A 23,479-nucleotide genomic window follows, 5' to 3' on the forward strand; every position below is an offset into this window, starting at 1 on the left:
GATGATTGGGTATATTTGCTATACTTGTAAGTGCCTTTTCATGCTTATCTTTATCTCTTGTATACATGATTAATGTGTGGAATCTTCGCTCATGAAATCTGAAATTGCCCTATTTAAATGTGAAATCATGAAGAGTCTGGGTTTGTGAGGTATTGCATATGTTTCATGTTTGTAGTATGGTGAATGAATATTCCTAGGGGTAAATTATCTCTATAATTGCCTTGAAAAGTCATCAAATTCTGCAATAATAAGTATAAATTCCTTGGTGACCTAGCAGCTGCCTCTTAGGGCTATGCGAAGTTGCCATAATGACTCCTTGGTTTGGTAAAAGAACTCCAAAAATTGAAAGCATATTGACTCCGTCTCTCCCAAAAGGCAAGGTACTGATCTAATCTTTGGTGATCACCTTAAATATTATCTCTTTTCACCTCTTTTCCTTTTCTCCAAGCCCTAACCCTAGAGGTCTCCCAGGGCATCAAGCGAAATTCATTGGAGCCATCCATTCTGAGAATGAGTTGAACTATAACTACGCTGGGGTTTTCCTTAGGCCCTCACAAGTTTTGAAGGATTTTCCATGGCTAGATTTGGAAATATCTCAAGCCCTAGCACCAACATCGTTCTTGTTCCCAGGTTTCCTTGGTTAGTGGCTTCCTCAAGGTTCATTGCACCAAAACTCAAGTGAAATTCAATTTCATTGACCCTCTGCTTCTCCCTTGCTTGGACTAGATCTTTTACTTGAAGTTTCACCTGCAACCCTAGGCCTTGCTTAGGTCCTCTTGGTTTTCTATGTGGTCCCATACATTTATTATTCCTTATCTTACATGGCCACCTTAGAAGACCCTCCTCTCTCTCAAAAAATCAGAAAGGCAGAAATATTTTCTTATTCTTAATAATTACTTGCGATGTTCTTGATTTGTTATTATGTTTCTTTATATCTTCTTTCTTTTAGTTCATCAAGCAATTATCAAGGCAATAGCACATAAAACAATGGACACCAGATGTACACTCACAACCAGGGCAAAACCCCTCTCTAGGGGAAAACCAAGTTAGTAATTCTTCCTTCAATGGTTTTCCGGAGATATTCTAGGACTCTTGACCTTGACACAAACTTTCCTCCACACCAAGTCAGCCTTCTTCCTTACTTGCAAATGATCCTTCTTGACCTAGCAGCAAGAGCAGCGGTGGCAACACTTTCTGCGACCTAGCAACTTCGTCCTTGCCTTAGAGACTTCAATCTTCTCTGAAAAACTTCGATCTTGGCCCAATACAGCTTCTTGAGGTGACAACATCACACGGCGACTAGCTACGACATCAACATGGCAACTAGCTATGGCATCAATAAGAGAACTTCGATCTTCCAAAATAGGGCACGAGAGAGAGAGAGAGATAGTTGCACCAAGGGTTCGATTTTCCCTTTCTCATTCTCCTAGACCAAACTCGCACTTCCTTCTCCTCCTTCTTCTATTTCGCACTTCTTCCGGCTTCAAGAGAGATCGAACTTGCTTGTGAGAGAGAGTGCTTCTAATGGAATTCGAATGGCTTCACTTATGGCCCTTTAGTGAGGTCAATTAGCCTCCTTTGAGGCCAACTTGATCATCTTAAGGCCGACTTTGTGTGGAGAAAACCTAATTCATATTTGACTCAATACTTAACCTTTTTACATGATTCAAAAGCCCAAGAAGGGTCTCTTTAAAAGTACAATAACTCTGTTGACTCAGAATAAATCCTAGAAGTCCTCAATGGGGACTTTGACCTAAAACATGGTGACCCAAGCATGAAACCCATGCTTTAATAAGTCATAATAGTAATAATAATAATTCTTTTCTTTATTCTTTTGACAAGTACATTACAAGATGATTCAAGTACATTTAATGAAGACCGAACCTAGTTACATTTTCCAACACTCACTTGGGAATCTTAGGTCTAGGTCATCCCCTACCAAGCAATATCTCTAATCCCTGGGTCTACGCCTCCTTTGAGCATTTCTCGAAGAGCCCTACACCTTGCTTCTTGAGCAAGTAAACCCTATCATTTGAGTCTCTCCTATGAATGAGCTCTTGAAATCACTATCTATCCCGTCATTGACTATCATTCATAGTGATTTCCCTTATATCGGGACTCCTGCGATCGGTGAATGTCCGTAAAGAGTAGGGGACATCAACTGAGGTGACAATGAATCCTTGTGCCATTGTTGCCACTTGTTCTAGTAGTTGCCCCTTTGGAACCCCTCCTAGGACTCCTGCTAGATTGAGCGATAACAGGCACTAATGGCTCAAGGTAAAATGAAGAGTGGTTTTAGCAAAACAAGGGTGATAGTACAGAAAATATAAAAGATGATGGGTAGATAAAGCCCAGTGCCTATCAATTGGGCATGGAGGCAAAGGATCAAACTATGAGTGATGTTTCTACCTATGATTAAGGCATGAAAGAGCTGAATGAAAACACCTACAATCTTCCTTAGCTTGTTAATATGAAATGAGAAATATGCTTGGAGAAACCATTTAAGGAGAATCTCTAAAGATATCTTGGAGGTGTGTTTATCAAATGCTAAAAAATAAATTCCAACCAACCCAAATTAGGAGACTTGACCATCACAATGACATTTCCATCAAATAAACATTGAAGTTATTGAAAAGGAAATCAACCACCAACAAGACACTTCTAACAAGTTTCAACAACTCAAATTTAAGAAGAAAGGCGCAATCTTACCCATGCATTATCCCTTCAAAGCATATCCTCTTGCAAGCATTTCCATCAATAATATTTAACAAATGAAGCCCAACATATACACCTCATAGGAGAGCAAAACTTTGAACTTGCATTACCTTCAACATATTCAACTAAGCTCTAAGGGAAGATTCCTCAAATCCAACCACACATCAAATGGGAGGAGCCACTCTTTCTATAGAGTTTTATTCAACTACCTCTACAATTAAAAAGTAATTGTTTCCTAGATCCCTTAATACAGTAAGGAATAACAAAAGAATATTACGTTCAAACCTCCTCAACAACTTCCTTACTAAAAGTCAGAATGATTTGTTGAGATACACTTTCTTAGCCAAGAAAAAATTGTTAATTTTTCAATACCTGATTTAAGATTCTCAGCAAATTTTTTTTTTTTAACTGCAGAATAAAAAATACACTGTTATTTAACTTAAATAATTTGCAGCAAAATTTAATAGAAAATCAGTCACAAAACACAGCAGAAATTTGCCCAACAAATTCTCCTTCACTTTTCTATTACTCAAGAAAATTAGGGCTTCCCTAACAGGAAAAATGACCCTTAGAGAATACACAGAAAATACAGCATAATAGAACTTGGATTTTTGGCCCCCATAGGAATTTCAGCTTCCTGAGGAATTCAGCCCTGGAAAATCTCAGCTTCTCTGCCTGCCTAAGTAGCCTCCTCTTCCTCGAGTCTATACAACCATCCTTCACAAACTCCAATTACTCTAGCAGAGTCTATACTTGAGTGCTTGGGCCATACAAGAACTTGACCATCAACAAATGCTACTCTAGATCCTTATCTTCCAAACATGAAATAGAAACTAAATTCTTTTTCAACCGGGTACATATAGTATGTTGCTAAAATGAACATTTTCACCTGATTCCAACTCAATGGATGTTGACCCAACACCTTTGACTGCATAATTGTTGTTATCTCCAAGCTCTACCTTTTGTGATGATCTCTTTTCTATCAAACTTGAGAGATTGTCACGCTCTCCTGTCATATGTCTTGAGGTACCACTATCTACCATCCACATGTCATTACTATCTGCAACAAAACTTGTAAGAGCAAAGAAATAGAAGAAATCTTTGTCACTTGGATTTTCATTCTTGGATTTCTTTGGATGTTCATCAATGTCTGTTGTGGTAGCATGTTGCTTTCCCTTTCTCTTTCTATCATTCAATCTTTCAGGACATTGGCTTCTATAATGACCAAATTTGTTACAATGATAACATTGAATCTTCGACATATCTTTCTTCCCTTGAGGAGCAGGTCTTCTACCTTCATTTCTTCTTTGGAAACCAAACTTCTTTCTTCCTCCAGCCTTCTTGGATCATGCTGCAAATGCTTGAGAGTCACCTTCTTCAGATCTCTGAATCCTTCCTTTTGATATAAGTCTAGATTCTTCTTGAGTACATGAGGTCCATAGTTCTTCAAATTTTGGAATCTTTTCTCTGCCAAAAATACTAGATGCAAATGAGTCCCATGAATAAGGTAAACCATTAAGTGTTGTAGTCACAAGTTCTTTATCAGAAATGATTTCATCAATTGCTTGAAGTTGATCTATTAGTTGAGAGATACTCATGAAATATGCAGCCACAATATCATTTCTTGTCATTTTAACATCACGAAGCTCATTTTTAAACTCATTACTTGACCAATGTTATTGATAGTATTAAGTATATTATCCAACTAGGGCATCATACATCTTCTTTGAGGTGTCAAGGTTTGATACATATGGAATCAAATGATCTTTGATAGAATCCACAATAATACTCATGGCAGTGATGTCATCCTTCTTGTATTTTGCTTTCCCTTCATTATTTGAAGGTTCAGTGACCTTGCCCTTCACAATATCTAAAACATCATTCTTTGCAAGAATGAGGTCAATCCTTGTCTTCCAAGCCCTAAAATTTGTAGCTCCTTTCAATTTGTTCTCTGACTTCATAGAGGAACCCAAGATTATAAATAAACAATCAGATTGCAGATGCAGGTCTCTTCAAGAATGATCTCAATGCCCTTTCCTTCACCAAAGCTCTGATACCATATTGATTTTTCAAGTGCAATACATACAAGCACTAATTTCTAAAAACTGATAATTACTTCTAATGATGTAGATATTCTTTTAGCACTTCCAGTTTATCATTAAGCAAATGCACTTCAGAATTCAACCATAAATACACAAGGACAGTAGAGATCACAATGCACAAAAATAACACAAGATTTACCCTGGGAAAACCCACTTGGGGGAAAACCCTAACAACCTTTTCCTTAGAGAAATTCTTCAGTTCAACAAGAGATACACCTAATTCTTCTAGTCAAATATGATGGTCAAACTGACCAACAATACAATGGTCAAACCTGGTCAAACTACCCTCTTGTCAAGTCTCCAATCTACCCAACAAACTCAGCCCTGCCTAATTTTCTTAGGCCGAAATTCAGCTTCCCAGAACTGCCCAAAAACTTGACCCTGTTGCCCAAAATCTACCCAGATTTCACACGTGCGAAGCGGCAAGAGGAGAGAGAAACAACACATGCGAAGTCAAAGAGATAGAGAGAGATCCTTTAGATGGTTTCATCCTTCTTCGTCCTTCTTATCCTTTTTCTCCTTTACTTGGATGCCCAAAATATACCTTATTGTGTGGGAGATCGAATTGTGCTTGAATGAGGAGGTTGAGTGAAGTATATATGGATAATTGGCTGGCCGAAAGGGTGACTCTCTGCCTAGGGCTGACTTGACTTGAAGGAGGGCCAACTTGACCTTATTTGGAGCCATAAATTCAAATTTGAAAATTCAAAATTTTTCTTTTGAAACCGACATTAAGAACATGTCTTATATTTGTTATTACATATACATCAAGGGCTAAAATCTAATTATAAAGACTGAACATAGCTACAAAATTTACTTCCTGTATGGATTTATTATTTTGATGAAAAATATGGGCGATATCCTACGCCCAATACACACGCTCCCAAACAGTTTGATTGTAACGTGTAGGTTACAAGTCTGTGGTCCCAAGAGATTGTTAGAGTTCTCATGAACTCCCCATTACATGGGTCATGCCCTCTACAGTGAACCCATGTCCCAGTTGGAGCCAGATGTTACACACCCAATGTGGGTGACCCCATAGTAGAATTTTTTCCCCCACCATCTTTTCAGCTAGCCAGCCAGCAGCCCCTGACAGCCACTAGTAGTCGATGACAACGTGACATTTATATCTCCATCACCCGCATCAGTCATATGTTTCCTCACTCCCCTTGCAAGAGCACATCCTGGAAGGTGGGCTTTTGATCAAAAGGTACTTTATTAATTTTGTAATTGGGTGCTTATGCTTTTTTGTATTATGGCATTTAACATGGATTATGGGGTAACTTGGAAGAAAGAAGGGTCTTGGTTGTGATCTCGTTCCTTCACCTTAAATGGGGGGTTAATTTTCAATCCTAGTCCAATGGGACATCCCCTAATGGCCCAACGGGTGTAGGAGGGTCACTACTTGGGAAGCCATGATTGAGATAGCATAGCCCCATCTCTCCCTATTCCATACTTACCACTTTCCATCTTACATTACAAGCCCCTATTCCACCTCCATTCTTTGGGTTCAACTAACCACTAGTTCATTGGGATTTGGCACCCTCACGTCCTGTGTTGTTCATTATATTTCTCTGTTTGAAGCTGTGATTTTGCCCATGCAGCCCAGAAAAACCCCGTTATTTAATTAAAAACACCAAAAACTTTAAATCAACCCCCCTTATCAGTTTACTAGCCTAATATCAGTGTTCCTAATTGGGTCAGCTCATCCTATTGAAAGATCTACCGAGTTTGACCAGAGAGAGCCTTCTCATACCCCGTAGGGCTAGCTACGAGGTGAAATGGTTTGATGTTGCCTTGAAGGTTTACCTTCCTCAGCCTAGGGTGAAATCTCAAGCGCTAACATAGTGGCGACCATACTGGGGAGAACAAACTGATCTTTTGTTGTTTGATGTGTTTGTTTCATAAGTCTTAGACGGAGCCTGAAGTTATGCCAGGTAGCCTTCGAAAATGTTTGTTTCATAAGTCTTAGACGGAGCCTGAAGTTATGCCAGGTAGCCTTCGAAAACGCTCTTGTTTTACATCAGCGTTAGTAGATAAACGCTGCTTCAGTCAATCTCTGTGAGCTTGTGAATACAACACTTCATTTTCATTTTACCCCAGTACATGTATCAAGTTCAGATCTGATTGTTGATAGTGGACAACGATCAGACACTTGAAAGGCTGAAATCATTCACTGGCGACTCCTTTCACTGAAGAATCCAGCGATCAGTGCTTCATGGTGACTTCACTGCGGAGAGATCAGTAGCTTTGAGATTTCTCAAGATGGATCAGATTGCAAGAAGATATGCTCCCTTGAGCCGAGATCACATTCCAGGTTTTTCGAATAAAATTCTGAAGGTAGATTGGTCAAGGAATTTGCCTACATTTAGTGATGATGGTAAGAAGGATGCTGCTTTACATCTAGTCAGATTTCATATGCATATTCGCAAATTCAAGATCGATTTTCCTGAGGATTGCTTCATGAAGATATTCTTGGCCACTCTGGAAGGTAAAGCCCAATCATGGTATGAAAGTTTGCCGCCTGCTTGTATTTACTGTTTAAAGGATTTTCATGCTATGTTCATTGAAAGATATAAGGACTCTTATCCATCATTAAATTTAGTTCAAGACTGTTGCAAGCATGCCTATAGTTTTATTGAAAGCCTTGAGAAGTTTTATGAAGATGATAATTTCATGGATGAAGAGATCATGGAAGCTCTGTATGAGAATCCATTTCAGCAACACACCGAAATCTTAGAGGATACTTGTCAAGATCAGCAGGCTGAAGATTTCAATATGGTTGAAAATGAGGAAAGAGCAAACGTTGTTTCAGATCTGCCCACAGAAGACAGCAGCATGCAACCCATCAAAGAAAGCTCTACTGTTGAGATCATAGACAGAGTTTTGGATTCAGATGTTCATGAACAGCAAGGTGAGATCTTTGTGCAAGTAAGTGATGAACCTCCATTCAATAACTCAGTAATAAATGATAGTTTGAATGCCTTGTCATATGAAGATAATTATTGTTTAAGCAGAAGAAAACAAAAGGCATTGTCTCCTTTGTCTGAAGAGGAGATAGATCAGCTTTTGAAAGGTCTTGTTACAGCCCAAGCTACAGCAGATTTGCAATGCACACATAGTCAGGAAAGTGTTGGGGAAACTTCTTCCTTTGTTGAAGAAGATGAGTGTCTTGTAGATCAGCAAACCGATAATGTTGTCCTTCACAAAGATGATAATCCCACTGTCATATCATATGAAGATCACCTACCATATTGTCTGACTACCGAAGATCATAGCATACAGGATTACCTTTCAAATTCTTCATATGTTTCATGTGTTGAAATGTTATTTCAAGAGGAGATTTGCTCACCTACTTGTTCAGAATTTTTTGAAGCCCATGAGCATACTTTCACCGAAGCACATGAGGAAGGCAGATTAGAATTTGAAACAAAAGACACCTTGTTCTTTCAGCAGGAGGTGGCAGTGGCAAATCTTCATGTTTTTCACGATCCTCTAGCAAGTTTGTTGCAGCCAGCAGTGATAGTGTTTATTGCAGTGTTCAGTGATGAAGGAGACCATGGTCAGCTATGTTTTTGGATGCCCGGTTACCAGTATCTATTGTTGATCATGAGATCTGATCAGGAGAATCAATCAAGAAGGCATCTGCTTGATTGGTTGCATTGGCATTTTGATATAGTTTGATGTATATTGTCTTGTAAGAAATACAGGTGGTTGTCATCATGATTTCAAATCTTGATGGACTGCTGCCCTTCAACAAGCTTTGTAAGTTCTTGTTTTAGTTAAGTCAGTCATGAGTCATTTGTGTTGGTCTATTGAGTGAGTTTTTCAAATTATTTCAGCTTGTCATTGAGTCGGTTTGAGTCAAGCTTAAGTTAAGTTGCAGTCAGTGTTCAGTCAAGTTTTCATCTAATAAATGTGTCAAAGTGTTGGGTCACATGTGTAAATAATGACTCCATTGCCCAATGATTGTAAGGCACTGGTCTGCTCTCCCAGAGGTCTAAGGTTCTTGGCACCTCCAAGGAGCTACCATCCCCATTGGAGCCAATGTTAGTGTCAGCCTTTCCAGCCTTCCTCCAGTGATCAAATGTGCTCTTACAAAGTGATTTTGAAGTGTCAAGGTCAAATTTTGTCATTTCAGTGAGTCTTCAAGCAAAATTTGGTCACTAGGCATTAGGCCTAGGGTTTGCCCAAATGTCAGTCCATGTCATCATTCAGCTGAGTGTATCATCATTCAGAGGGTTGTCATCGTCATGTCAGTATCTAATGGGTCATTTTACATCTTGTTCATGCTTCAGTTGTGCCTAGGCAAGCTCATTTCCCTCTCCTAGGGTTTTGAAGCCAATTTCTCTTGGGCAGCCAAATCACCGGCAAAACTTGTTTCCTGATGTTCATACACCTTCCCCTATCCTTAAAGTACCTTATCAAACACTTCCCATCCCTTAGATCCGCCAAATTCCTCATTTTTGCGCAAACCCTAGTTTCTAGCTACAACTTGGCAATTTTCTAGGTTTGGCCTGTGTTTTTCCCTTTTCGACCCCTTCCCCTCACTCAATCTCTGAGATTCCACTTTCCTCTGCTTCCTAACATCCCTCCCTACTCCCAAAAATTTCCCCAAGAATTTAGAAGCCCCCTATCCCCTTCATTTCGCTCCATTTCGACAAAATCCCTTGTTTCACACATCGAGACAAGTTGCACTCAAATGATGTTTCAGAGCAATAAAAGATGAATTTTGGAAAACTGAGAGAGGTTTTTGTCCATAACATGCCAAAGAAGAAAAACCTCCTTCACTTTTTGCACAGGTGTCATGGTTTTAGAGAAATGCCAAAATTACAATCGCCGGATCCAAGGAGTTTGACCGGAGAGAGCCTTCTCATACCCCGTAGGCCTAGCTACGAGGTGAAATGGTTTGATGTTGCCTTGAAGGTTTACCTTCCTCAGCCTAGGGTGAAATCTCAAGCGCTAACATAGTGGCGACCATACTGGGGAAGAACAACTGATCGTTTGCTCATTGACGTGTTATTTCATAAGTCTTAGACGGAGCCTGAAGTTACGCCAGGTAGCCTTCGAAAACGCTCTTGTTTTACATCAGCGTTAGTAGATAAACGCTGCTTCAGTCAATCTCCGTGAGCTTGTGGATATAACACTTCATTCGCATTTTACCCCAGTACATGTAATCAAGGTGCAGATCTGATGCTGATGGTGGACAGCAGTCAGACACTTATGCAGGCTGAATCATTCACCTGGCGACTCCAACTCGATCCAGACATTCCAGTGCCTGTTGATATGTTCATGCAATGGTAGGGTATGTGGCAGACCCTGCACTTTGTGAAGCTCTAGATGGCGTTAGAGAGTGGTTAGCGGATATTGAAACTAATGAAGAATTTTTCACTGACTTCTTTCAAAGTTTGAAATCTCCAGAGTTCTCTCCTGAAGCTAAAGTTGCTACCTGTGAGTTAATTGTTGAAAAACTTGAAAAGGAGATTCAAGCTTTAGATGAGCAGATCCAGTCTTATGATTTCCAAGACCCTAAAAAGTTCTTGGAAATCCTCCTTCCTTCACAACAAGCAATAACAGACTTGCCTATAGAGGTATACATTGACAATGTGCAGCTGGAAGCATGTGTTGCAGAGTTGGGGCAGCCAACAGAGTCTGGTGTCCGTGATCCTATTGCGGTATACATGGACACATTTTTCAGTTTGATTGACAGATCAGGCTGTCTTTTCCGTGACCAGGGTCACCACGTGCATGAAGGGCTGCCAGCATCTGCATCTGTGTCCTGGTGGCAGCATTCTCAAGCGGCTTCATTATCAGGTTTACTTGAATGGTTAATATGGCATTTTAGCATTACCTGATCTATTATTTGTACAACAGATTAGAGTAGGTTTTGTAAATAAATAAGCAGCCATAAGGGCAGCATCTTGTTTTAGTTTGCTTGAAGTTTGTTTGAGTTCAGTTTCAGTTTGAAAATAAGTCAAGAGTTGTGTTGATGATGACTCCATTGCCCAATGGATGGAGGCACTGTCTGCTCTCCCAAAGTTCTGCGGTTCTTGGCACCTCCACGGAGCGGCAGCTGCCATCCCAAATGGAGTCGATGTTAGACTCCGTCTCATGACAGTGTGCGATTGATTCTTCTTCAAAACAGGGTTTTGAAGAAGAAATCATTAAATGTTGCTTTTCAGATTATGTAATTTATCTTCCGCCCTTTCAATCGGCATGCAAGTCTTTTTGGTTTTCTCATTTTCCTCCATTTCCAGAGCTAGAAAGTTTATATGATTCCCAAACAAGATCTTATGGAACTGCAGCTACGAAAATACAAATCCTTCCTTTTCTATGATAGAAGTTAGAGATATTCTTCATTTTCAAAATATACTTGGAGAGAAAAATGTCATTCAGGATAAAGATGAATTGGTACGGCAAATCATGATTGGATGAGGAAATATAAGGGTTCAAGCTAACTCCTACTTTGTCCTAGGAACACTGAAGAAGTCTCACAGATCCTAAAATAATGTAATTCAAGATGTCTAGCAGTTGTTCCACAAGGTGGTAATACTGGCCTCGTGGGTGGGAGTGTCTCTGTTTTTGATGAGGTGATTGTTAATCTGGGGTTGATGAACAACATTATTTCCTGTGATAAGGTTAGTGGCATCTTGGTTTGTGAAGCTGGTTGCGTCCTGGAGAATCTTGACACATTTTTAGCTGATCAGGGGTATATGATGCCCATTGACCTCGGTGCAAAAGGTAGCTGTCAAATTGGTGGAAATATTTCCACAAATGCAGGGGGCATATGTCTTTTTCGATATGGGTCTCTTCGTGGAAATGTTTTAGGGCTTGAAGTTGTTCTTGCAAATGGTACTGTGGTTGATATGCTTGGAACCTTGAGAAAAGACAATACGGGATATGATTTGAAGCAGTTATTCATTGGAAGTGAAGGCACCCTCGGCATAGTCACAAAGGTTTCAATTCTTGTACCACCAACGCTTTCATTAATAAATCTTGCCTTTCTTGCATGTGGAGATTACTTGAGCTGCAAGAGACTTCTCTCTGGAGCTAAAAGGAAATTGGGAGAGATTATCTCAGCATTCGAATTTTTGGATCTTGCTTCTTCGGACATGGCTTTGAATCACTTGGAAGGTGTCAGGAACCCTTTACCTTCTTCAAAGGAGAAATTCTATGTTTTGATTGAGACTACCGGTAGCAACCAGTTGCATGACAAAGCAAAGTTGGATGCCTTTCTGGAGAGTTGTCTTGAAAATAGTTTCATTGTTGATGGTAGTGTGACACAAGACTACAATCAGATTGCTGCATTTTGGCGAATACGTGAGGGTATTACAGAGGCACTAGGGAGAGCAGGTGTTGTTTACAAATATGATTTATCACTACCTATTCAACACCTATATGAACTTGTTGATGAAATGCGCACGAGGGCATGGTGTGTTTGACACAGCATTCAATTGGTTATGCTCAACTTTGCTCAACTTTTAGAGTCAGTTGCGAGGGCATTCTACAGGATGGGTGCAATTTTCACCCAGCTTTCAACCCCTGGTTTTTCCTCACCACTTGGAGATGAGACTATTATCCTCATACTGAGACACTTCTGGCCACTCCTTGAACGTATATTAAGTTCTGATCATATGCAAAATGTTTGTTTGTCAACTGCTGTTTGTAAAGCCCTGTCACAAGCTATTCAAGCCTCAGGTCGGAACTTCTCAGCACTGTTAGACCGATTTTGCGTTCACTTTCAAGTGAATGCCACTCTTTCAGAAAACGATTTAGTGGCATGCTGTGGATTTAGATGTGGATCAGGGTGTAATGGTGGTTTTCCATTATCTGCATGGCGTTATTTCAGTCGAAGGGGTGTAGTAATTGATGAGTGTTATCCCTACTTTGACAACGATGGTTGTAATCATCCTGGTTGCGAGCCTTCATACCCAACACCTCGGTGTGTCAAGCACTACAAGGATAATCAAAATTGGTCACACTCCAAGCACTACAGTTCAAATGCATACAGAATCAAATCAGATCCATACAATATAATGGCTGAGGTTTTCACTAATGGTCCGATAGAGGTCTCATTTTCTGTTTATGAGGACTTTGCCCATTATGAAACTGGTGTGTACAAGCATGTCCAGGCTCGTTATTTAGGAAAACATGTTGTCAAGCTGATTGGGTGGACGCAGCAAATACTACAAGCAACAACATAGTCTTGCTCTTGCTACTGATGCCCGCCATGATCTGCGTCTCTCTTTTCCCTCTTTTAAATGATCGACACACTATTATCGCCTCTACTTAACCTTTCAGAGAGTCGAGACGTCTGTGCCTTGTTCTCTTAAACATCAAATTGATGAATATAACTAGGCAAAGTTGCTCGGTGGGCGTTTAACTGCCAGCCATAATATCTTTCCGTGACAATCTCTGTTGTGAATTTTTCAATCACTGGAAAGAGCGTCTGCTGGGAAATGAATTTGGGTTTAATGTGAAGGTTGCGGGTAGGCAACTTCGTTCAAATCTCAACACCTAGTCACTTAGCACCCGGCATTTGTGAAACTCGGATTGCTGGTAAGGCGACAAATGGTTGAGCGAATTGACATATGGCTTTCACAATGCCAAGATCCAGATCACGGTGCGATCTTTTGGAGATTTTGTGGGAATTGCGGGCGATTGTTGGGACTCGTAGTTTAGTTGTCACCATAAGCTGAATCGGTGGAAAATTAGTTTTATTAAAATGGCCAACGCATTTCCAGATTTTGGGGCGCAGTTTGCAAAGTGGCATTCATAGGTTCGTTTGAGTGTCCACTGTCAACAATTGGAATTCGAATCAGGGTAACATGCTTATTCTCCAGGAGAGCTGCACTGATGTATGCATAGTGGCCATGAATGTCGTTCTCAACGGTGGTGATCCCAACTGCGTGGCTCCTTTACCATCGGATTTTGTGGCACACAGTTGAGTTTGGGTAGCAATGTCATTAATGACACAATCTCCAATGGCTCGTTGTTGACTGTGGCTTTCCAGATTTTAATCAACTCTGTGCGCTATCTTTAGGATCGGTTGCAACTGTCAATAGCCTCATATCTTGTACAGTTGACCAAATTAAGACGGCTCTGAACTGTGAAAACGCTGGGTTGAACAAGGCGCCTCTTGTTTCTTGTTTCCATCTGCTCTATTTTTATGGTTTTAGTTAAAACAGCGCCCCTGTTTTGGGCAGCATTTTTATTTATTGTATTAAAAATTCATTTTGAGGGAGTGAGAGGGAAGTTTTTTCTGAGTGCTGAGTGCTGGAACAGAGCTTTCAATGTACAGTTTTCTGCAGGGATTTTTAATGAAAATTTCACAGCTCTAACTTCTGAGATTCATGTGGTATGTTAATTTAGCATAAGTTTTCCCTTTGTCTCATATGTAAACTGTTATGTTTCATTCACCTCATGATCATATCTAATTGAGCAAATGAAGTGTTTAGGTAGGAATTCATAGTATTGTATGCTCCTCCTATAAATTTGCTCATATTCAATGTTTTCTTCTGTTTAAGGAGGATTCAAAGTATTATATGCCCTCCTTAGCTCCTCACCAGTCTTGCCATCCCATTTAAAAATCTAGATTTGATGCTAAATTCCTTGCCTACCTTGCCTCAGTCGTCAACCTGTGTTCTTCATTATATTTCTCTGTTTGAAGCTGTGATTTTGCCCATGCAGCCCAGAAAAACCCCATTATTTAATTAAAAACACCAAAAACTTTAAATCAACCCCCCTTATCAGTTTACTAGCCTAATATCAGTGTTCCTAATTGGGTCAGCTCATCCTATTGAAAGATCTACCGAGTTTGACCAGAGAGAGCCTTCTCATACCCCGTAGGGCTAGCTACGAGGTGAAATGGTTTGATGTTGCCTTGAAGGTTTACCTTCCTCAGCCTAGGGTGAAATCTCAAGCGCTAACATAGTGGCGACCATACTGGGGAGAACAAACTGATCTTTTGTTGTTTGATGTGTTTGTTTCATAAGTCTTAGACGGAGCCTGAAGTTATGCCAGGTAGCCTTCGAAAATGTTTGTTTCATAAGTCTTAGACGGAGCCTGAAGTTATGCCAGGTAGCCTTCGAAAACGCTCTTGTTTTACATCAGCGTTAGTAGATAAATGCTGCTTCAGTCAATCTCCGTGAGCTTGTGAATACAACACTTCATTTTCATTTTACCCCAGTACATGTATCAAGTTCAGATCTGATTGTTGATAGTGGACAACGATCAGACACTTGAAAGGCTGAAATCATTCACTGGCGACTCCTTTCACTGAAGAATCCAGCGATCAGTGCTTCATGGTGACTTCACTGCGGAGAGATCAGTAGCTTTGAGATTTCTCAAGATGGATCAGATTGCAAGAAGATATGCTCCCTTGAGCCGAGATCACATTCCAGGTTTTCCGAATAAAATTCTGAAGGTAGATTGGTCAAGGAATTTGCCTACATTTAGTGATGATGGTAAGAAGGATGTTGCTTTACATCTAGTCAGATTTCATATGCACATTCGCAAATTCAAGATCGATTTTCCTGAGGATTGCTTGATGAAGATATTCTTGGCCAGTCTGGAAGGTAAAGCCCAATCATGGTATGAAAGTTTGCCGCCTGCTTGTATTTACTGTTTAAAGGATTTTCATGCTATGTTCATTGAAAGATATAAGGACTCTTATCCATCATTAAATTTAGTTCAAGACTGTTGCAAGCATGCCTATAGTTTTATTGAAAGCCTTGAGAAGTTTTATGAAGATGATAATTTCATGGATGAAGAGATCATGGAAGCTCTGTATGAGAATCCATTTCAGCAACACACCGAAATCTTAGAGGATACTTGCCAAGATCAGCAGGCTGAAGATTTCAATATGATTGAAAATGAGGAAAGAGCAAACGTTGTTTCAGATTTGCCCACAGAAGACAGCAGCATGCAACCCATCAAAGAAAGCTCTACTGTTGAGATCATAGACAGAGTTTTGGATTCAGATGTTCATGAACAGCAAGGTGAGATCTTTGTGCAAGTAAGTGATGAACCTCCATTCAATAACTCAGTAATAAATGATAGTTTGAATGCCTTGTCATATGAAGATAATTATTGTTTAAGCAGAAGAAAACAAAAGGCATTGTCTCCTTTGTCTGAAGAGGAGATAGATCAGCTTTTGAAAGGTCTTGTTACAGCCCAAGCTACAGCAGATTTGCAATGCACACATAGTCAGGAAAGTGTTGGGGAAACTTCTTCCTTTGTTGAAGAAGATGAGTGTCTTGTAGATCAGCAAACCGATAATGTTGTCCTTCACAAAGATGATAATCCCGCTGTCATATCATATGAAGATCACCTACCATATTGTCTGACTACCGAAGATCATAGCATACAGGATTACCTTTCAGATTCTTCATATGTTTCATGTGTTGAAATGTTATTTCAAGAGGAGATTTGCTCACCTACTTGTTCAGAATTTTTTGAAGCCCATGAGCATACTTTCACCGAAGCACATGAGGAAGGCAGATTAGAATTTGAAACAAAAGACACCTTGTTCTTTCAGCAGGAGGTGGCAGTGGCAAATCTTCATGTTTTTCACGATCCTCTAGCAAGTTTGTTGCAGCCAGCAGTGATAGTGTTTATTGCAGTGTTCAGTGATGAAGGAGACCATGGTCAGCTATGTTTTTGGATGCCCGGTTACCAGTATCTATTGTTGATCATGAGATCTGATCAGGAGAATCAATCAAGAAGGCATCTGCTTGATTGGTTGCATTGGCATTTTGATATAGTTTGATGTATATTGTCTTGTAAGAAATACAGGTGGTTGTCATCATGATTTCAAATCTTGATGGACTGCTGCCCTTCAACAAGCTTTGTAAGTTCTTGTTTTAGTTAAGTCAGTCATGAGTCATTTGTGTTGGTCTATTGAGTGAGTTTTTCAAATTATTTCAGCTTGTCATTGAGTCGGTTTGAGTCAAGCTTAAGTTAAGTTGCAGTCAGTGTTCAGTCAAGTTTTCATCTAATAAATGTGTCAAAGTGTTGGGTCACATGTGTAAATAATGACTCCATTGCCCAATGATTGTAAGGCACTGGTCTGCTCTCCCAGAGGTCTAAGGTTCTTGGCACCTCCAAGGAGCTACCATTCCCATTGGAGCCAATGTTAGTGTCAGCCTTTCCAGCCTTCCTCCAGTGATCAAATGTGCTCTTACAAAGTGATTTTGAAGTGTCAAGGTCAAATTTTGTCATTTCAGTGAGTCTTCAAGCAAAATTTGGTCACTAGGCATTAGGCCTAGGGTTTGCCCAAATGTCAGTCCATGTCATCATTCAGCTGAGTGTATCATCATTCAGAGGGTTGTCATCGTCATGTCAATATCTAATGGGTCATTTTACATCTTGTTCATGCTTCAGTTGTGCCTAGGCAAGCTCATTTCCCTCTCCTAGGGTTTTGAAGCCAATTTCTCTTGGGCAGCGAAATCACCGGCAAAACTTGTTTCCTGATGTTCATACACCTTCCCCTATACTTAAAGTACCTTATCAAACACTTCCCATCCCTTAGATCCGCCAAATTCCTCATTTTTGCGCAAACCCTAGTTTCTAGCTACAACTTGGCAATTTTCTAGGTTTGGCCTGTGTTTTTCCCTTTTCGACCCCTTCCCCTCACTCAATCTCTAAGATTCCACTTTCCTCTGCTTCCTAACATCCCTCCCTACTCCCAAAAATTTCCCCAAGAATTTAGAAGCCCCCTATCCCCTTCATTTCGCTCCATTTCGACAAAATCCCTTGTTTCACACATCCGGACAAGTTGCACTCAAATGATGTTTCAGAGCAATAAAAGATGAATTTTGGAAAACTGAGAGAGGTTTTTGTCCATAACATGCCAAAGAAGAAAAACCTCCTTCACTTTTTGCACAGGTGTCATGGTTTTAGAGAAATGCCAAAATTACAATCGTCGGATCCAAGGAGTTTGACCGGAGAGAGCCTTCTCATACCCCGTAGGGCTAGCTACGAGGTGAAATGGTTTGATGTTGCCTTGAAGGTTTACCTTCCTCAGCCTAGGGTGAAATCTCAAGCGCTAACACACCCAAAAGATACCTTCCTTCGCTATCCCAAAAGAAACTCCACTTCGCAGGTCCCAGAAGAATCCTTCTTCGTATGCCCATAAGAATCCTATCTACTCCGTCTTTCGTTGATCCATAAGATCCTTCTTCGCTGCCCCAAAAGAGTGACTTTCGTAACCCTAGAGGAAACTATTGAAGTTTCTAAGTTTACTTAGTTAGAAACCCTCCATGCACTTTATCTGATTTATTCCTACTTACTTGTTATTTTCCTTAACAAGTTATTTACAATGTAAATACTGAAAATAAACACTAGTGCATGCTCAACATATTACAGATCAGCAACTAAAAAGAAACAGAAACAAACACACCATATGACACCATTATTTTTGGACTAATGTCCCCGGAAAAACCCAATGTGGGAAAATCGGTGCAGCTATCTGAGGGTTTTCTTATTAAGCAATATCAGAGTACAATCTGGGTGCCAAAACTGGCCTACCCAACAGAGAATTTCCTTAGCAGTAATACCTCTCTATTTCTGACAAATCTACTGGCTGAAACCCCGGATAATCCTTCCGGCAGCTACTCAGCACCAATCTGCCCCAGAAACCCCAGCATCTGCCCAATCTAGACTGCGCTAGCCTCTCCTAACCCAGCGCTCGCCTTGTGTCAGCCTATCTTGGCCTGCGTCAGCCCCAGGAGGCCCTGCGTCAGCTCTTTGAGCCTCTGCATCAGCTACGCTGGCCTCTCTGGTGCTTTGCGCAGCACTTCGCTGCCTCTGCGTGGCCCTGCGTGAGCACTGGCTGCTCCTGTGTCACTCTCTCTGGATGCTCTGCTACTCTCCCGACACTATCTCTGCCTCTCTATCTCTCTGTACTCAATGCCCCTCAGCTACTCTCCGATCACTGATTCTATCTCTCTTAGCAAACCCCGCTCGAGAGAATAGAATGACTGATCACTCTGGTGTACTCCCCAAGTGACCCTCAAGCCCCCTCTTATACTTTTCTCATTGACATATCAACAGCCGAGATTAAGTCCCTAATCAACGGCTAAGATTAGATCTTGGTTGATCCATGTCTTTAGGACCATTCTAACGCAGTTTTATATTAATCCACATTAATGTTTTAATTTCCCTAAGTTTAGACTTAGGGAATCCATTAAAAATATTAATTATTTTAATATCTCTTGAACTGTTTAGAATCTGCCCAAACCCTTTCTAGGTATTGGAGATCTCATGTGCCCCAACCTCTACACCAAATTTCGTGGCTAGAGCACATCTGATGCTACCACAAATCAACACTGCCTCTTAGCGAGGATTGTGCTCTAGCAATACTCCTCACTGAGTATTACTCTGATCATCCAGCATCAGTCCCTGCGCTGATGCTAGGCCTATTGCCCACCATCCTCTGCACTGTTGTATCTTGTACTGCTACCCATGGTTCTACCACTGCCACTGCTGCATTTGTACGACATCTCCCTCTGCATCCGTGCTGTTGTTGGTCCTTTCTCCCAACACTGCATCTGCACTGCAACTCCTCTCATCATGCTGCATCGTGCTACCCACTGTTGCACTGCAACTCAGTTACTGAGAAGTAAGTAACTGATCTCCCAACTCTGACCTCTCTGTTGGGCTAGAGACCCTCTTGATGCTGAAGCTCCCTCTGTCGCTGACAAGTGCTCCCTCTCTAACCTCTGCACTGCTGCAACAACTCCCTGCATCTCGCATCGTTGCACACCTCTCTGTGCCATCCTGCACTGGTGCAACACTCCCGTGCCTCTCACACTGTTGCAGCCTGCTAGCCTCGCGTTGTCTCGGGACTCCTGCACTGTAGCTCTCTCTGTCGCTCCATCCGCATCCGTCTCACTCAGCCAGTCATGCTACTCCTCGACGAGGCTCCCGTAGCAAGGTCTAATCCAAGAGGCTAGGTACCTCGAGGATCCTACCCCTCATCGCCTGTAGTCTTCCTGACTACAACTCGATGTCTCCCCACTTCCGCTCAAGTGGTGCATGTGCACTCATGGCACAGTCATCGTCTGTCAAAACTTCCTTCTCTGCTCGTGCTGGCGATGCCTTAGTCTCGGAAAACTCTCCCTTACTCTTCTTCCTTAGACACTGGGTCACATAATGACCCAGCTCCCCACAGTGGAAGCACTTGATCTTGAAGAGATCTTTCTTCTTCCGCTTTTCCTGCTTTCCCTCAAGATGCTAGGGCCACATCTTCCTCCTCCAGCTTGACTTTGATCCCCTTGCTGCTGCTACCCGTCTTCGACTGCCGTCTGATCTCTTCCTGGCGAAGACCTACCCACTTCTCGTTCCAAGGTGGAGGTGTCCCTCTGCCCAGTATACTCTGGACAAATACTTCCTAGTCTTTTGAGACAGCGTTCAGGGTTGTCCTCACCATTAGTTCCTAATCCAGTGTCGCCCCATAGCAGTCAACTGATCTCGAATCTCATTCAGTCCTCTGAGGAAGGTGTCAATCGATTGTCCCTTCTTCATCTGATACGACCTCATCTAATTCTCAAGCAACATTCTTCTCTGCACAGAAGTATGCCGATACAGCTTCTTAAGAGCCTCCACAATCTCAAATGTCGTTTCCTTCTCGACTATGTGTGGTACTACATGATCCTTGACCCCGTCAAGGATAATGCTCTTGGCCCTCACCATCGCCTCCTCATACCTGTCATTATCACTGGGGTCAACTAGGACAGCTATTACCTTCAAGGCGAAGTTCTTGACACTATTCCTGTCAAGTACAGATAAGATTCTGACCTTCCAGACTGCGAATTTCGATACTCCGTCCAGTCTATCCTGGTCTCTTACTCCGTGTAGTGCCATGATGCTCCTCTACTTCCCTCCTGGAAATTCTTTGTTCAACTCCTCTGAGTCTCTACTTCCCTCTTGGAAGTTCTTTGTTTGACTCCTCTGAGTCTCTACTTCCCATCTAGAAGTTCTCTTCCCTTCTACCGCTTGTCGAGATGCCCCCTACTCTGATCATCTTGTGCAACCGCACCACTGATCCGGGTTCCTCGGCTGGAAACCCTCGGTAGCAACTCCTCTGGCCTTGCTCTATCAGGTACTGTTCTGACTACAGTACCTCACCAGCTCCACTCTGCAATATTCCTGCAACCTTCTAAACCCCAGCAATTGCCTATCTGTGGACTGCGTCAGCCCCTCTCTGCCTCACCCTGGCCCTGCGTCACCCCAGATGGGTCTGCGTCAGCCCTGGGAGGCCCTGTGTCAACCCTCTAACCCTCTACGTCTGCAATGCTAGCCTCTCTAAGGCTCTACGCAGCTCCCAGCTGCCGCTGCATGGTGCTGGCTGGCTCTACGTCACACTCCTTAGCTTCTGCGCTGCTAGAAACAACTTCTGTCACCTCGGGAAAACTGTTTTCTGCTGCTATTGCTCCACTCGGCTAATGTCTTTTAGTCCTCCTGTGATCTGCAATCACACTCTGATACCATGTTGAAGTTTCTAAGTTTACTTAGTTAGAAACCCTCCATGCACTTTATCTGATTTATTCCTACCTACTTGTTATTTTCCTTAACAAGTTATTTACAATGTAAATATTGAAAATAAACACTAGTGCATGCTCAACATATCACAAATTAGCAACTAAAAAGAAACAGAAACAAACACACCATATGACAACAATGTCCGCGGAAAAACCCAATTTGGGAAAATCGGTGCAGTTATCTGAGGGTTTTCTTATTAAGCAATATCAGAGTACAATCTCAGTGCTGAAACTGGCCTACCCAACAGAGAATTTCCTTAGCAGTAACACCTCTCCATTTCTGACAAATCTACTGACTGAAACCCAGGATAATCCTTCCGGCAGCTACTCAGCACCAATCTGCCCCAAAAACCCTAGCGTCTGCCCAATCTGGACTGCGTCAACCTCTCCTAACCCAGCGTTGGGCCTGCGTCAGCCCGAGGAGGCCCTGTGTCAGCTACGCTAACCTCTCTAGTGCTCTGTGCGGCACTTAGCTGCCTCTGCGTGGCCCTGCGTGAGCTATGGTTGCTCCTGCGTCACTCTCTCTAGCTGCTCTATTTCTCTCCCGACACTATCTTTGCCTCTCTGTCTCTCTGTACTCAATGCCCTTCAGCTACTCTCCAATCACTGATTCTATCTCTCTTAGCAAACCCCACTCTAGAGAATAGAATGACTGATCACTCTGGTGTACTCTCCAAGTGACCCTCAAGCCCCCTCTTATACTTTTCTCATTGACATATCAACAGTCGAGATTAAGTCCCTAATCAACGGCTAAGATTAGATCTGTCTTGATCCATGTCTTTTGGACCATTCTAACACAGTTTTATATTAATCGACATTAATATTTTAATTTCCCTAATTTTAGATTTAAGGAATCCATTAAAAAGATTTATTATTTTAAAATCTCCTGAACTGTTTAGAATCTGCCCAAACCCTTCTGGGTATTGGAGATCTCATGTGCCCCAACCACTCCACCAAATTTCGTGGCTAGAGCACATCTGATGCTTCCACAAATCAACAAAAAGCCTTTCACTGCCTTTACTTCACACTTTCTTCTGCACCCTTCTTCGCACTTCTCCTAGACCGAAATCAGATCGAATTCCTTGCCTTGAATGGAGGTCAAGTTCTCTTCTATTTATACACCTCTTCACTGGGTCTTTAGGTCGACTTGACAGTTGGAGTTAGGCCAACTTCATCTAGAATGTTCTTCCATCATTTGTAGGTCGACTTGAAGAAGATAGATGACAAGTTCTTGGAGGATACTTTACATAGACAATATTGACCTTTTACAAAGTGTAACATGACTTCATTACATGACAATGACTCTAATATTTTATGACTATATGACAAATAAATCCTAAAGGCTCTCAATGGGAGTCTTGACTCAAAAAAAAAATCCCTTGCTCATGAAACCCATGAAGCAAGTCAATATAATAATTTTATTTTTCTTATTTACATCTCATTACATAAAATCATAATTACATGTCATTATGAAGACCAAACCTAGTTACACTTTTCAACACTCCCTCTTAACTAAGGAGGTATTCATAATGGTACTTGGACTTTCTCAATCTGAATAATCTCTCGTAAGAAGAATTCAGATTTGTAACTCATTTGTATATCATCATATCAACCAACATTGTTATATAGCAAGGTCTTGACTAACAATGCTATCTCTCCACAAGATTAGAGCACAATGCTGGCGAGACCAATGATTTATAGACACACTAATCATTGTCTCTCTCGGAACATACCCCACCCGAGTTCTCTCAGGATATGCTCCATGAGCACTATTCTTTTCCTAGACTCCCCAGTCCCACAAAGAATATCGGTCCTCCACGACTACTCTTACTATTGGATGCCCTATCTCATCCTCAAAGAGCATCGGATGTCAAATGATTACACAATCCTCATTTCTGTCTCCCCTGGTAAAGATCAGAATGACATGTCTATCTCTCCTTTTCAAACCAAGAGGACATATTCCATTAAAGAATGTACTCATTCCTGTCACAAAGGAATGTACCTAAGCTCCCTGCTTAGGAATTTTCCAAGTTTCTTCCAAGTAAGAAACTTATTTTCAAGCTCCCTCTTAACTAAGGACCTATCATAGCTCCTCATGTGGAGATCCTGAAACAACCA

General features: G+C 41.4%; 1 protein-coding gene and 1 pseudogene across 1 annotated transcript in view; one reads left to right on the top strand and one right to left on the bottom strand.

The window, feature by feature from the left end:
- The window catches only part of LOC149155681 (D-2-hydroxyglutarate dehydrogenase, mitochondrial pseudogene), a 33,279-nt pseudogene extending 21,020 nt beyond the window's left edge, over positions 1–12,259 (top strand).
- LOC149155680 (non-canonical heme oxygenase HOZ, chloroplastic-like) overlaps positions 1–23,479 on the bottom strand; it is a 244,687-nt gene that overhangs the window by 122,598 nt on the left and 98,610 nt on the right. The gene's annotated exons all lie outside the window — the stretch shown is intronic.

This window comes from Pinus tabuliformis, chromosome 9, assembly GCF_031772625.1.
Source record: "Pinus tabuliformis cultivar Carrire ecotype Pingquan chromosome 9, CPIR1, whole genome shotgun sequence".
Lineage (NCBI taxonomy): Eukaryota > Viridiplantae > Streptophyta > Pinopsida > Pinales > Pinaceae > Pinus > Pinus tabuliformis.